Here is a 16,432-nt window from a genome sequence, read left to right on the forward strand (position 1 = left end):
TTCTTGCTTTCTTGCTTTCTTGCTTTCTTGCTTTCTTGCTTTCTTGCATCTTTATAGCACTGAGGATATTCTTTCCAGGTTTATTCTTGACATGTGCTCAAACCAGTAGAGCCATCACTCTGTAGCACAATTATGTCTTACCCTAGTTTTAACTGTATTACTTCTTTTGTTCTCTGCAGTCTTGAAACATTCTATCTCCAGCCAACTCTTTTATAGTCAATATCTGTCATCATCAGGTTTTGCTGTTCTCCAGCATTTCTATCCATGTAACAATATAATACAATAGGTAGCCCATATATGCTGATTTCATTGTTATTCTTGCAGACACACAGAAGCAGTATTCAGAAAAGAGGAAAATATATCTCCCAAATGCATTAGATTGAGAGATGGAGGAGGCTCAAAAAAACAGCAATTTATGGCGAAGAACCTGCAGGACAAAATGCTTTCTGAATTTTTCATAGTTAAAAAACTGCTGAAAAATTACAAAATAGACCTTATTCATCTCCTTCTCTACTTCCCACACTTCTGAAGGCCGAGGTGCCTGCTGCTGGCACAGTCTCTCGCTGGTGAAATTACTGTTTATCTCTGTATAGTACGTAGCTCAGTTTCAATGGGGGACTGAAGTTTGTCACTTCTGTATCCCCTTCTCTACTTTTCCATTGCAGAAAGGACAGATCATACCTGAAGGCACAGACTAGACACTCAAATCCCAGGCAAAATCTGCTTCATCGATGGATCTTCCAATTAGTAGGGTTTTTTTAGTTTTTATGTTATGTAAAACACACATATATAAATATTGAGATTTGTATGCAATACACAGAATAGTGCTTCTATAGTTTGTTGTGAATGATGCCTCACATGTATCATGTTCTATGCACTGATGTATGTTCCATGAAATTCACAGTAATTTATATGCGGATGTCACAGAATTTTTTTTTTTTTTTTTTTTTTAGATATCTATAAATGTGATAATGAAGTTGGGTATTACATAAAACTACCACCAATAGCTTCTTGAGGAACCCAGTTCTGTCACTGAGTGTTAGGTAAGATCTGAAACACTGTGTGGAGATCCTCAGGAGGCACCAGCCTCACTCTGCGTTGTTTCTGCTTCTGGATCACACTTAGACAGAAGATAGTGGCTCAAAGGAAAGGAGGCCTTGAATGGTGCCTGAAAAGGTGTCAGATTGTGGTTTTGGAGATAGACACATCCGTCTCACTTAGACCTTATGCTAGTTGTTTGTATCCATGTCTGGATGGAGCCCCAAGGCCTGGAACAATTATTTTGTTGCTCTATCTTTCACTAATGCAATGTTTCCAGGATTGGTCCCATAATTTCTTTGAAGATTGCAGTTTTCCAAATATTACTTAAGAGGCACATCTCAGTCAAGTCTCAGTAAGCAGCCTCCTGTGCAGTTTGGTGTTGTCACTGGATGAAGTATCAATTTCCAGAAATAACATGCTTGTACCAAATCTCATTGTAATCGCTAGAATCTGCCCCACTTGCTAATGCAGAACAGGGAAGCCTGAGTAACAGGAAAAAACCTCTTAATGCAACAGATTATTGCATGGGGCATTTTGTCAGTAGAAGTTGGAAAGGCTGTGATCCACACTCACTCCTGCACACTCGCAGCAAGGAAAGGGACAAGAGACAGCAATCTCTGGAATGAGGAGCAGGGAAGGGTGCAAAGAGCAGGATAAGCAATTGTCAGAAGCTCTTTGGAAAAACATAAACAATCTGTTAAGGAGGAGGAGGTGTGGGAGCTGAGCAGAAGCAAATTAAAATGATAATTAGAAAAAAAAAAACACTAAGTAGCTGAGTACATTTCAGCTGGTAAAGCCACAGATTTCAGATGTATTCACAGCAGACAGATGGTGAAAGGGGAAGAAGAAGAAAAAAAAAAAAAACCTACTAACAGCACACCCTATAATCAGTTCCTTAACATGAATATTTGGGATTTGGTTAGGGGTGGGAAATAGGGATCTGGCAGTCTTATATACCATTACTGTGTTTTGTACCTTTGCAGCAGTGGAAAAGGGATCAGAGAAACCAGAGGCAACAGCCCCAGCCCTGGTTTATTGTGAGCATTAGCTGGAACAGTCAAATAATCCTCACTGTTCATCTGAACTAATCTTTTAACTGTAATTTTCACATTTCCTTGTGTAAAAGCTTTGGATTTCCTGTTTGCTCAGACACCAATGTCCCTGGGTATCTGAAAGTTTAATTAAAGAACGTATGGATTAAATAGATAACTCATTTTGCCATGTAAATTATCGATATATCCTAAAGAAGAATGAATGAAAAATAACTCTAACACCCCATTCCCCAATCTCTGATAACATCAAATAACAGCTGCTGCAGTAAGCAAAACAAGAAAGAAAAGAAATAATCTTCCCAGTTCGATAAAGCAGTGCATGTCTTCCCAATGCATCAGAGGTTGTAGATGGCAAGTGCAGAGATTCCCATAGTAACTGACTGCTCAGTGCACCCTTGAGGCAAAGAGCAGAGAGCGATGCAATGAATTGCTTCAGCTCACTACCAAAACTGTTATCTATCGTCTTGCGCAGGGTACACAAATTGCCCATACAAACCCACCTAGATATCTCTTTGCTGTGTGCTCCAGAGCCTGGGATCTACATCTCAGTCCTCCAGAGCAACTTGGGATGTCCCTGTGACAGATAGCAGAGTAGTTAAAACTAAATGATCATTGTGGTCTTTTCAACCCAGGCCATTCTATGATTCTATGATATTTGGTTTGGTTCTGTTAAACAGAGATACTTTACACAGTACCAGCTTTCTTGGGGGATGTACTTGCTTCACCTGTTAGTCTAAAACTGAGCTCAACCTATTGCCATGGTGAAGTGATCCCACAGAATTGGCGATCCCCTAGATTTATGAAAAATTTCACTAAAAAAGTCCCATTCCATCTGAAACTACTGGCAGAGCTTCCATTGGTTCCATTGAGAGAAGAATCACAGTGTTCATAGCCCCCAGCCTACAAATCCATAAGGACATCTGACTCGTGAGGAGAGTAACCAGAGGCAAGCTACTCACACGCTTTATTAGTTATGGAATCATGACTTTGGATAGCATAACGGTGTCCAAATTGATTTTAAACAGACAAGCATTTTTATTGAAGACCAAAACTTTTGGATATTTTTGCTGATTTCAACAACCTTTTAAATTCGTACTGGTTTGCTAATTGGGGTGGTTTACAACAGAGGAATTAATTTAAGAAAAATGAGTAAATGTTTGGGCTTTTTGATGTTTGCTTTCAAAATGAAATGGAAATTAAATGGGAATGAAAGAAAAGAAAAACCTTTGATTTCTCAATGCAATTTTTCCTATGAAGATGATGGTTAGATTCTGTAGTGTTGCATTGAGTGTATTTTCAGCTCTTGTCTGAGAATTACATTGTTCTTTTGTTTTGTTGCTGCTGAAATACTGTTTCACTCATACATGGAATAAAAAGGTTTTTTGCAAGTGTGTAAATCACAAATAGATGTGAGATCAAGAGGGAGGGTTACCCTTCCTATCCACAATCACCCATACTTTGCCTTAATCCATGCTCAAGCACTGAGTCTTTGGACACAGCCATGGCCACAAAGACCACTAAGAGAGGGCTGTAGACCTCCTGGCTCTGGCTGAGGGACATGCAGAGACCTAGCTGTTCCTCCCTCTGTGGTCAGTGTAGGCAAAATAAGTCTTTTTTTTTGTGCTGCTGAAAGTAAGGAGTAAAACAGGCTGGAAGATTCAAAACAGGAAGAAATGACAGAATATGGTAGGCACCACTGCATTCACTGGAGGAACAAGCTAACTTCCAGAAGAGTTTTTGAAGAAAATAAAGGCTTCAATTTCCCCTTGGCATCAGGCCTGGTTTTGTAACAGCCATTTCCATATTTCACTTGTTTCAGCTTAGAGGCTATGAGATTCCTTGATAGATCAGAACTTGCATCACTTCATCTCCCACTTAACTAATTTGATGAGGAAAATGGAACTGCTACAGTGGCAATTTGAGTGTATTAAAGAAAAAAGCTAATGCAAAATTTTGATTCACCAAATTTAAAGTCCATTTCCATTACATTTAATAAGTTCAGCCTCTCTTAGTTCATCTGTACTTATCTTTAAGTCTGCATGGCTGGGTGGCATTAGAAATAAGAAGATTATTCATAGTAGGGTGCTCTTCCTATGAACTTTTTTTAGCTCTCAGTAGAGATAAAGAATTTTTACTCAACTGTATATCATTCTATAATCACATGTGCGGTCAGCTTTTCTGTTCTTATAAAATCACATCTCACACCATCAGCCACAGACCTTTCAAAAAATACTGAAAGGAGTACAGTTAATTCAAATGGAGTAATCATTAAAATAAGAGGATCGCCTGGCACGTGACTTTTTATTTCCCTACAAGAATACAGTTGAATCCAAATGAAATCCAAACCACAGATCACGTTCATGTAAGTAAGAAGAGGATAGTGAAAGGAACTTTTTACCAGAATTCCCACCCTGTTGCTGCAAATCCATACACAAACCATTTGGAGCTGAAGGCCCAAATCATGATGTGCCACACCAGATCAAGGAAAGTCAGCTAAGAAGTGAGCCCAAAGGAGAAAAAATCTCTTAACGGGAGGCAGCATGCTAAAAGACTTCCTCTAGGAGTGGCAGCTGATGCTTAAATTTAAGGACTGATTGGGAAAGAAATGAAAAGAGAGAATTCAAAACAAAACAAAACAAAACAAAACTTCTAGGCAATCTTGCAAGAGCAGGAGCAGAAGCAGCTGGTGCTTCTCTGTCTGAGGAGTCAAGGAGAGGCAGCAGAGCCCTTAGAGCTGGTGCAGAGCAGGTGGGAAGGTGAAGGTGCTGCTGTTCTTTGCAACAGATCTTCCTTAGCCATAACCTTGAGCAGATGAGAGCTGAGTACCACCACGCTCAGGTGCTGGCAGCAGCCCCTGTCCCCTTCATGTCCTGCCTTGGGCAGAGGGAGGTAAGGAAGGACAGCAAAGTCTACAAGAAAGCTTTAATCCTGGTGAAATGAAAGGAATAAGGAGACCATTATCTGCTTATGCTTAGTTGAATCCCAAAGAGATTTGAAAAACTTTCATTAAATTAGTTTGATAGACACCAACAACAGTGTTGTAATTACATCTACACTAATTATAATTACAGGAGTATTAAACATACATCCGTCCATCCAATCTTTCATTTTCTGTGCCTGAGTTTAGTGTGTTACCTGAAAATGGACAGTTCACAGATGCAGAGGATTTCAAAGAAAGCGTATCTTGACAGATGGATGTGTTATCAAATTAAAGAAAACTAGTACCTTCTAGAGGATAACGAATTAATCTAGCACAGAGAGCATATGAAGAATCACCAAAGTGGAATGTAGCTAGAAGTGGCAATAGAGCTGCCTATAGACAACGTCTGTAAGACTGCAACAAACACCAGCAAGTTATACAGTCATTCCTTTTCCACAAAATCAGGTATGCAGAAACTAGTACTCTGATATCCTGTAGTATGTTACTGCTTATGTAAGCACTGTCTTATTATTATTAAAAGAAAATAAATTATATTGCCTGTGTTTGATCTGGCACCATGCCCTTGAGCCTTGGTTGTAATCTGCATGCAAAAGTGAGGGGGAATAAAAAAAACAGAAGGGCCATAAAACTTCATGGTTAATAAAGCACCATAACTGTCTCCTGGGGAAAGGAGAAAAGCCCTCAGTAAGAGTTTGTATGTAATAAGAAGTGGTTGGTTTTCTTGCACCTCCACAGGGTCAATATTTTGTTTGAAATATGTCTATGGCCAAATTGGGATTATGTAAATCAGACTTGTGTCCTCAACACCTCTTTTCTATCCATGTCACTACTTATGAAAATCTGACTGTCTGGTTGCCTTAGCTGATGACCTTGATTAATCAGAATCTAGGTGAACACCTTAAAGACTCACAGATAGTTTTGTGGCCAGGAAAAACAGATCAACACATCATTATGCATTCTGGTGAGTCAAGCGTACCCATATGGGACTTCATCTCTTGTGTCTCTTTTTCACTTCTGCTAATTTAACCTCTTAGCAACATTTTAGCAATTCCTGTGGGTGAAACAAGTGGTGAATAGAAATTGGAGAACTACAGATGAATCTGAACTTAGTTCCATCAAAGCTGATGGATTCTTTATTCTGTTAACTTAAAGGACACCAGTTGGGGTAAAAATGGTATTTAACATGGTGGCTGCTCCAGAAGTAATGGCTCCTATTTTATTATGTTGGCCCACAGCAGAGGCAGATATTGGTGGTATGGCAGTAGAGGTTGAACCTTCCCATCAATATCCCATTGCATTTTATTGCCATGTGACAGATGACAGCAGAGGTGCAATCTGACAAAATGGTGTCTGATGTAGAAGTGCATACGATTCAAAGGTGTGTAATTAACTGAATTCTTCCATACAGCAAAAATTGCACCTACTGATATTCATTAACACTTTCTGAAATTTTATGGAGACCAAACAGTGGGTGTGAGTATAATGAGGTGGTGGGTGGTGCATTTCAGCAGTGGCAACAGCAACAGTGGGGCACCTGAACTGATGCAGATGTATACAAGCATGGCATACAGGCCCTTCTTTATTGCTGGTAAAAATGCATAGCTAATGGTGGTGTCTATATTGAAAAATAGTGCTCAGTAGCTGAGAAATTTCTCTGTCAAATGATGTTATTGTGCTCTTTGTATCTGTTGTAGTTTCCATGAAAATAAATAGGAGACATTACTTTTGGAGCTACCTACATGCAAATCAAGGTTTAGTTCAGTCTCTCTTATAGAAATGGACCTAATGAGACATTAGTTGCTATATGCTGAAGAAAATAATACCACTTTGCATACCTGCCAGACCTGGTTCAGCCAGCCCTGGACTCTGGACATGAACAGGGAACACCTCCACAGCAGATCTGACATTTAGACTTTTTTCCTGTTTTTCAGAGGAGAAGTACCAATCAAAATTTTCTTTGAAAGAGGATTGATTTCTGACTTCGAAGGAGTTGAACAAGACTGGAAATTTCAGAGACCCTGACTACGTGGCATCCTGCTAGCTAACAGATTGAGTTTTGGCTCCTGAGGATCTGAAAGACCACTCCCTGTCCTTAGACTGTCCCACACAGGAGGAAAGGTATCAAAAAACAGTGAACAATTCGAAACTTTGGTAATGTAGTGGACCAGTGACTGGGCTGAAATGTTTGAGATAGGCAAAGTGTTATGGAGCACATGAGAAACATTAAATAAACCATCTCCTCAAAATTGCACAATTATTTCTGAACTGGTCAATTCTGATATCAAAGAAGGCTTCATCCTGCTGCTCATTAACCTTTTTGTGTTTTTCATCTATATGAAAGCAAGAAAAAGAGTTCTCATTTTGGCAAAGATATAATACTCTCTGAAAATAATGCTTCCTATTTACTCCCATGGAACTTAAAACAGATACAAAGAGCACGACAACACTATTTGATAGAGCAAATTCTTACCAACAAAACACTACTTTTCAACATAGTCACCACCATTAGCTGTGCATTTTCACCAGTGATGAATTAAAGCCTGCATGCCCTGCTTGTAAAGATCTGCATAGCTATCCAGAACGTGACTGGTCTTTCGCATTGCTGTTGCCACAGCTGAAATACATCACCTAGCACCTCACTGTTCTCACATACACTGTTTGGTGTCCATAAATTTTCAGTAATCATTGATAAATGTTAATAGCACCATACCATCAACATCTGCCTCTGACATTGTGGGCTAAGAAAATAAAATAGGAGGCATTACTTCCAGAGTGGCCCTTGTATCTACATCAACTTCCTTACTGTAAACAGTACTAATTGCATTTCACTTAAGATTATTCCTAGCTGCCTCAATGGAAAATAATTCTGGTTTAAACTGATTTAGAAGCATCCAAGTAGGAATTTGCAGTGCTTTTCTTCTGTTAATTAATATCACTTATTCACTTAAACAATAGCAACATTTCTCTAAATGCATTATGGGCAGGGGCTAGGATAGCAGGCAGTGTCCATATACAACATCTTTGTCTCACAGCAGCATGCCTGTTTTCCTTTTCTTCACTTGGGTAATTTAATATAGCTCTTCTCATTCTTCTTCACATCCACAAAGCAAAAGCCACTATACTGACCTTTCCAAGGCAAAAACATGTAGTTTCTTTTCTTTATCATTTTATACTCTATCAGGGTGATCCTTTTAAGTAGTAGGAGAGCCAGCTTCACGTTTCATAGAACGTTCCATTCTGATTGCATATCTACTTGGAAAACTAGATGTCTTGTTTAAATCATCAGTCTGCTTGGTTCAATGCCATGGAAATTGCAAAGAGGCTCTGTTTTGGAGGACCTTCCATACTGGATCAAGCGAACAAATGTGAATGTTCCAATATACAGAGTTGAGAAAGTTCATTGTGACACTCCTCTGCATGGATTGTGTCACTTTTCATACTAAGCTGACTTTTTCAGTCTTCTGTTCAGCAGGTTATGTCACTTAAATACACGGTAATTATTTTGAAAAAGATTTATTTTTCATTCATTACTTTTTCATTCATTTTGTTACTTCAATAGGAAATCTATTCTGTTCTTGTTATTGTTTTCTCCTTTTTGTTTGTTTGCTTGAAGGATTTATAGAATCCTTTTTTAAAGGAATTTTATATTCCATTATATGCTACAGCAGCCTTATTGTGCAAATAGTATTATTACTTCTATTTTCTACTAATAAAAGCAATAACATGGTAAACTTAACTACTTAGTTCATTTTGTGAAGATTCTTCTTTTCCTAGAAATTAAATTCCAGAGAATTTGTAAAGATAAAGAAGAAATTTTTCTGTCGATATTGCAGTCACCAAATGGAAAATGCTATTTGTGGTGCAGTTATTGCTTATTGCAACCAAGGAAAAAGATGGTGATTTGTGGGACAGGGAAAATCTTGGTGCACATCTTTCTTTGACTGATCCTTTAGTTTACAGGTTACTTTCCTTTCAGTGTTCTTCAAATATTACACAGTGCCACAGTCATTGCAAGACACGCATTTAAAATGCTGAGGCTGAAACGAACAATCACAGTACAAACATGAAAAATTTACATTTAATTCTGATTTAGAGGAAGGAAGGAATATGATTACAGAACTGGTGTTTAAGAATTCAGAGGAAAAGCGAGTCAAAAACAGAAGAGGTCATTACCGGACAGCTTAATTCTTTCATTCCTTTTTTTATGATTCTGACATTATGTATTTATTTCAGTCCCTTATGGTTTTGACAATGTACAATCTCATTATGTGAAGTTCCCAGTATTTCACTTACCCCTTAGGATATGTAAAAATAGCAGATTTTTTTTCTTCTGTTTCTTTTGGTATAACTTTTCTCCAGTTTTACTTTTTAAAATGTTACTTTTAAATGTTGTCTAGTTCTAAATATTTCAGATGTTCTGACATGGTCTTATTTCAAGTTTCCTCACCCATCTGCAGAACCATCCCCTAGAGGATTGAAGTGCAGCTTTCATTCCAGACTGCCCTACAGTTTCCCAGAGAGAGCTGTCCCTCTCCCTGCTTATCTTTCTGACATAAGTATAATACCATTTTCATTGACATCCAAGTGAATTAACAGAAAACTCCTAAATCTTTTTGTGACAGAATTACAGAATCATAGAATCGCTAGAGTTGGAAGAGACCTATGAAGGCCATCTAGTCCAACTCCCCTGTGATGAACAGGGACACCACAGCTGAGTCAGGTTGCCCAGGGCCTAAACCATCCTTGCCTTGAAAGTCTCAAGGCACAGGGCATCATCTCTTGTGTAAGGTAGTGACAAGGACCAACATTCAGCTAAGACATGGAACATGGGAGATGATCCACCTTTATCTCTCCAGTCAGCCTGTGGTGTGGCCTGGCAGGAGAATTGCATGTGGAATTCTCAGACATAGCTGTGGTCCCACCATAGCTGGAGGTCCATTCCACGCTCTGTTCTGGACTATTTAAATGTGTGGAAGGGACAGCTCTCCATATTCTCCACCCTCATATTAGCACATGCTATCTATCTCTTGAGTTCTCATTCCTCAGCTCATGCGTATCTCTTTGAAGAAGCTAGCTGGAGTAGCTGCCTTCTTTTACATTTCCTGCTGTACTATCAGTGGTATACGCACCACAGGTGATAAACTCTTCCACACTCTTGATCTGCTCTTCACTAGCAGTAAGTTCACTCTTAAAGCAAAGAAATAAAACTTCTTATAAGTAGAAGGAAATGACCTTTATTTGTTGTGTGTATCAGTAAACTGCATAAAAATAATGTGAAGATTGTGCCATGAGGTAAGTAAAGATGGTAAATTTAGGCTGACACCGTGTCCTCAATTTGAACTGTTCAACAAGAAAGTATGCAATAAAAGCAAAGAACTAGCCTTAACTCAGGTTCTCTTGGATTTCTCATTCTGCTATATGCTTAATATATCTTCAGCTAATTCCAGAGCTGCCTATTACATGAGACAGAATTACTGGAAAAGCAAGAATGCTGAAAGACTGTCACTGGGGATCAGAATCCCTTTGAATTAGATGCTAAAAAGTGAAATCACAGTACAGTCCTTGCCCAGACAACTCAGAAGTTAAATGCCAGAAGGGCTGCAATAGATAAGTCATTCAGACAGATGAAGGGAGGGAAAGGAAAAGAGGCTGAGTACATCTGAGAATAAAAAGAACAAAGGTTATGAATTCCAATATAGAGGTTTTTCCTACACGTGGGAGATAAGGTAAGGAAAGCATTTGTAAGCTTGAAAAAGAGTGAAGCTAGCGAAAAGCAAGCATGTGGGTCTTCTGTTCTTAGTCTTAGTCACGGACATTTGGGTGACTGTGGGTTTATGTGTCCATCCAGTTTTACGTTAAGCATTCTAATATTAAAACAATTAAACAAAACACCTTAAAATAGTGCTATCAAATAAGCCTGACAGATGGATGGTGCCCTCACTGATACTGTAAGAGGGATGCAGCTACAGATTAGTATACCAAACTTATGTGTCTATGTTAGCAGTAGGATCCAGTGTCGTCAGTACAATGTAGAGAGATCTAGAAATTGATTCAGTTGCCTTAAAAGTAGGCATCCTCTTTTGTTTAAGAGACTCTAGATCATCTTACTTTTCCCCTAGATTCAGGAACACTATATTGGTCTCCCAGCATAAGTTGTGTGCTAGATCTACTAATCTCATTCAGATATCTTGACACTAGACACCTATGCTTAAGCAACTGAATGAAGAAACAGTCAATAAATTCAGAGGAGCCTAGGGAGAACTTACAATCTCTTTAACAGGGATTCAGCTTAGTTGCCCAATTGGATAACCATGCTTGACAGCTACGCAGCCTTCAGCTATTGCTCTAGATGGATGTAGAGCGCTAGCCAATGCTGTCTCATGGATATTTAGATTAGATGTCAGGGGAAATTTTCACTAAGAGAGCAATGAGTTGCTGGAACAACTACGGCTGCCCAAAGAAGTTGTGGATGCCCTGTCCCTGGAGATATTCAAGGCCAAGTTGGATGGGGTCCTGGGCAGCCTGACCTAGTGCCTAATTTACTATTGGCAAACCTACCAGCAGCAGGGGGGGGTGGAAATAAATGATCTTTGAGTTCCCTTCCAAACCAAGCCATTTTATAGTTCTATATCACGTGGATGTGTGAGATACCATAGGGCATCAAAACATGGATTAGCTGTCTTTAGAACGTCAACTGAACAAATACTCTGATGCTTGGTCAGTTCAATAATGCACTAGGTCTGTCTGTCATGACTTTGGTGTGGATTTAGTTGCCTATAGAGAAACATCTACTATGGTCTGAGACCTCACAAGCTGTCCTTCCTGGCCTCTATGGCCTAGAATCTACCTGCCATAGATAAGCCTAGAACATCTTAAATGGCCTATGCTTTCAAGATGCTTAAGAGACTGTTTGTATCCAGTGATGATGATGAGAAATCTAGCATAACTGGAAGTGAATATCTACATTTAAACTAATAAATGTTTTCATTATTTGTGGAAATATGTAAAGGCAGGCCTAAATGAAAGGAAAGGTGAACCCTGATCTTAGCTAAAATTTAAAGATGAAAGTCTCTGCATGTGAGGGGAATATTACAAGTTTTCCACCCATAGAAATAATGAATAATGGACATCAATTATCTTGACATGAAACTCCACAGCAGCAGACATCTCACTATGCAACTTGTTTTGCTGCTCACATCTTTTTTATAAAATAATAGAATTATATCCATCAGTATCTTTCTGATGTGTATTTGTATTGTTGTTAAAGCAAATGAGAGAGATAACAGAAGCAAACAAACAAAACTCTCATGAAGTCAATGTTTTTAATTACTATTCTCTGTGAGCAATGACTAGTGATCGAGAGTTGTTGTGGGCTTTTTTTTATGCTTCATGGCTGCATGTCAGTTTCTCTGCTATGCTACTAACCTAATTGTGCTTTCTTCCTCAGCAGAATGAGTCCTGGCTGAAAAGCTAAACATCTCTGATGAGAATTCACAAAACACCTCATGACTTCCTCCGAGCAATCAGTAAGAAGAAAAAAAAAAAAAAAGTCAGAATTATCTTTTAAGTTGACTGAATTTCTTTTTTATCTTATTTGGAGTATGGAAAAAGGATTTCTATACTGAGTAAATGCTTTATTAAAGTCATTTTGTTAAGTGCGTTTTGACTGCGTAAAAACTACTGACAGCTTAAACTTCTGTATTAAAAAATGACACAAACTAAGCTTCAGATAAATTCCCTAAAGCGTACTAATACATAAAGTTATTTTAACTTTTTATTTATTATTCCATTTTAACAAGTTTTAGCAACTAGTTTTCCATCCATTTTGGCCCAGCTCCAATTAAGGTAAGATGTTGGGAAATACAATGCCATTGTGTAAAAAATATAAAAACTAAGTGGTAGTTCAGCATGACAAGACAACATATCACTGCCCAGCTGGGATGCCAAGAGGAAAATCAAAGCAAGAACTGGTGTTTCTAGTCTCCCACACAACATGACAAATGTATGCTGTGATCTCAAGAGAAAGGAGGATGAGCTCAGGAAGTGTGTAATGAATGGTGCTCTGTCTTTGAGAGTCAGCAGCACTGGGAGCAACTGCTGTTCCAGTAAAGCTCTGTTTCCTACAATGTTTTTATACTGAGCTGTTGATAATCAATAGCAAAAAAAAAAATCCTATTCTTATCAATTCTATTGGAAAGACTCAACACAGATCTCATACAACATGCTAGTGGCTGATGGAGCCTTGGAGCCCCTTCTGGGAGCCAGCAAGGAACAGCAGAACTTACATGTGTGAATCCATCTTTCCTCACCTGCTAAGAAGATGCTGTGTATTCCGCAGTTTCATTTCTCCATTTCCAGTGGAGGGAGACACAAGATATTTGTCAGCTGGCCAGTCCCAACTAAGGCAACTCCTAAAGGAACCACTGGGACTGGGTACGCCAGAGGAATGCAACTGTGGGTGACAAGGGAAAAAGTTCAGAAAGGGTTGTGTAGAGAAAAGACAGATAGGGATATGGTAGCAGGGTGTGTATGTATCACCTTGCTGAAATTTACATAGATGACATCACTGTGTCTTCCCTTGTCCGCTGACACAGTTATACCACCATAGAAGGCCACTAGATTGGTCAGACAGGACTTACCCTTGGTAAAGCCATGCTGGTTACTCAGATGATGAACAGGAAGGGGACCTGCAGAGATTTACCCCAGAAAGAGGTAGAGGAGGTGGAGAAGTAAGTTGTACCCATCAAACAGCTGAGTTGGTCAACCCCATTGTATGCAGCAGCATGGCAACACTCCTGTGATTAAAAGGAGGCCTACGCACAGGTATAAATAAATAAATATATAAACACCTTTTCCACAAACATGAAAATTGAGAGTGTTTAGTTCAGGCTTGGCTGTTACTTTCTTCCCTGCATAAGGACTGCGCAGAGTGAGGACCAGTGTGAGATATAAAGAAGCATTGACTCTATTAGCTTTTAGCTATTCACTGCATTAATCATAATCCACCTCACCTTTCAAAAAGTAAATAACATCTTTAAGATTATCAGACTCGGTTTCAAGCAACATTTTTCTTATTAAGCAAGCACAGAGGACTGGGAAAAATCAATAGGAGAGTTAGACTAGCCTCTGCGTAGAGTGTTTGTGATCACTCGTAAGTCACTGTAAAAGATGACAAAGCTGCCACATCATGGAGAAAAGTAATATTACAGAGCTCAGGTGAGTTGAAGTTTCTGTCTTTTCCACTCCTGTTAATTCAGTGCACCATGTGTCTCCACCAGCTAAACGAATCTGCAAAATTGCCAGAGACAGATGGTCACCACAGTGACGGAGCTCAGTGTGCTAATTTCCACTTTATGGGCCATGACTCCTTACAGTTTCTTTTCAGCAACAAAGAAAGGAATCCAAACTCTTCCTGGACTTTGCAGGTCAGTGTGTACGGGCTGCAACAGCTCAGTGTTGCAGGTGGTTGGCTGACTACATCCATGTGGGGAAAGGAGAGGATCCTCATTTCAGCTGGTAGGAGGAGACTTGAGTGATCTCCACCACATTCATCACCAGACTGACACAGTTCACATCCCTTGCTTTTCCAGTCACCTCAAATAACTGCAAACAACAATAGAAATTCAGTGAATTTGAGATGGCTTAGACTAAAGTTATCAAGTACAAACATTTTTTAGTTTCCGTACTATTTTTCTATGTAATGTCATAAATACGAGACTTTAAAAATTAATTAATTATGCTAAGTTTTGAGGTAATTTTGAGGGGGTTTTTACTTTGTTGTTGAGAGAGGAAGTTGATTTTTTATCAAAAGAGTAGTGAATCTTGATTTTCTTAGTAGGTGTGTTATTCAGTTGTATTACAACAGAGCTTTAGAGGTTGCAGACGTAATGGGAAGACCAGTGGTTCTGAATAAGAAAAGGTAAGTAGCTATTCCAGCAAACTATTTGCAGTGCAAAGGAAAAGTGGTAAAAGGAACAACAGAAGAAGAAAATATCAAACAAGTTGCCTCTGGATTTACAGCCTATCTGTATTAGTGAATCCCTCCATTTACCTTATATTTAGTGGATTGCTTGTAGTAGAAGTTACAATACATAAATGAAAACAAATATGTATGTGCTAGACGTTATGGACACTGAAAAAAAAAATGCTTCTAGGCAAGAAAAAATGTGGGTTTGTAGTAGTACCAACCTCAAATGTGTAGAAAAGCTACTGTATTTCCTTCTTCCTTCTGTATCTATTATGTGAATAGAATAAAACTATTCTACCAGTGATTTTCATATAGATGCCAAACTTCATCTAGATTAATGGGCTATTATTTTCTGTGTTTATCCTTCTACCATTGTTAATTCTGACTTGAAGAGTAGCTACTAATGATCAATAGGGCCTCTAATATGCAAATCCTTACATTATTAAAAGTAATGACATAGCATAGCACAGAACATAGCATAGCTGAGATTTTACTTTGTCCACCAGACAATTCCATAACCTTCATTTGTCCTCTGCGTATATTTTGGTAATTAGCATTGAGTGACTATCTAAACTGAATACTGTAACCTGTATTGTGAAATCAATCAATATTACTTGCTGCCATTGATATCACGTTCTGAGGATACTTAATTGTAAATCCCTGGAGCACAGGGGTATTTATAGAATGTGTCAATACATTTAGCTGGCTAAAATGGAAAAATAAAATTTTATTCCATTTTTAGTGGTATAAAACTTGGTCATGCAGTGTAGTAGAACTTGTTTATCCAGATCTATGGACGAGAGACTTAACATGAGCCAGCAGTGCGCTCTGGCAGCTCGAAAGGCAAATGGGATCCTGGGCTCCATCAGGAGAGGGGCGGTCAGCAGGGACAGGGAGGTGATTGTCCCTCTCTACTCGGCTCTTGTGAGGCCCCATCTGGAGTACTGTGTCCAGATGTGGAGCCCTCAGTACAAGAAAGACATTGAGATTTTGGAAAGGGTCCAGAGGAGGGCGACTAAGATGATCAGGGGGCTGGAGCACCTCCCCTATGAGGACAGGCTGAGGGAGTTGGGCTTGTTCAGCCTGGAGAAGAGAAGGCTGCGGGGTGACCTCATTGCAGCCTATCAATACCTGAAGGGAACCTACACCCACAAGGGGAGTAAACTCTTCAAAAGGGCTGACAACAGCAGGACTAGGGGAAATGGATCCAAGTTGAAGGAGGGAAGATTTAGGTTGGATGTTAGGGGGAAGTTCTATACAAGGAGAGTGGTTAGGCCCTGGAACGGGCTGCCCAGGGAGGTTGTGGATGCCCCGTCCTTGGACGTGTTCAAGGCCAGGTTGGACGGGGTCCTGGGCAACCTGATCTAAATGTGTATGTTTGGTGGCCCTGCTAGGCATGGGGGTTGGAACTACATGATCCTTGAGGTCCCT

Source organism: Centrocercus urophasianus, unplaced genomic scaffold (assembly GCF_019232065.1).
Source record: "Centrocercus urophasianus isolate 14NV4802_14NV808 unplaced genomic scaffold, USGS_Curo_1.0 seq_11, whole genome shotgun sequence".
Taxonomy (NCBI): Eukaryota; Metazoa; Chordata; class Aves; order Galliformes; family Phasianidae; genus Centrocercus; species Centrocercus urophasianus.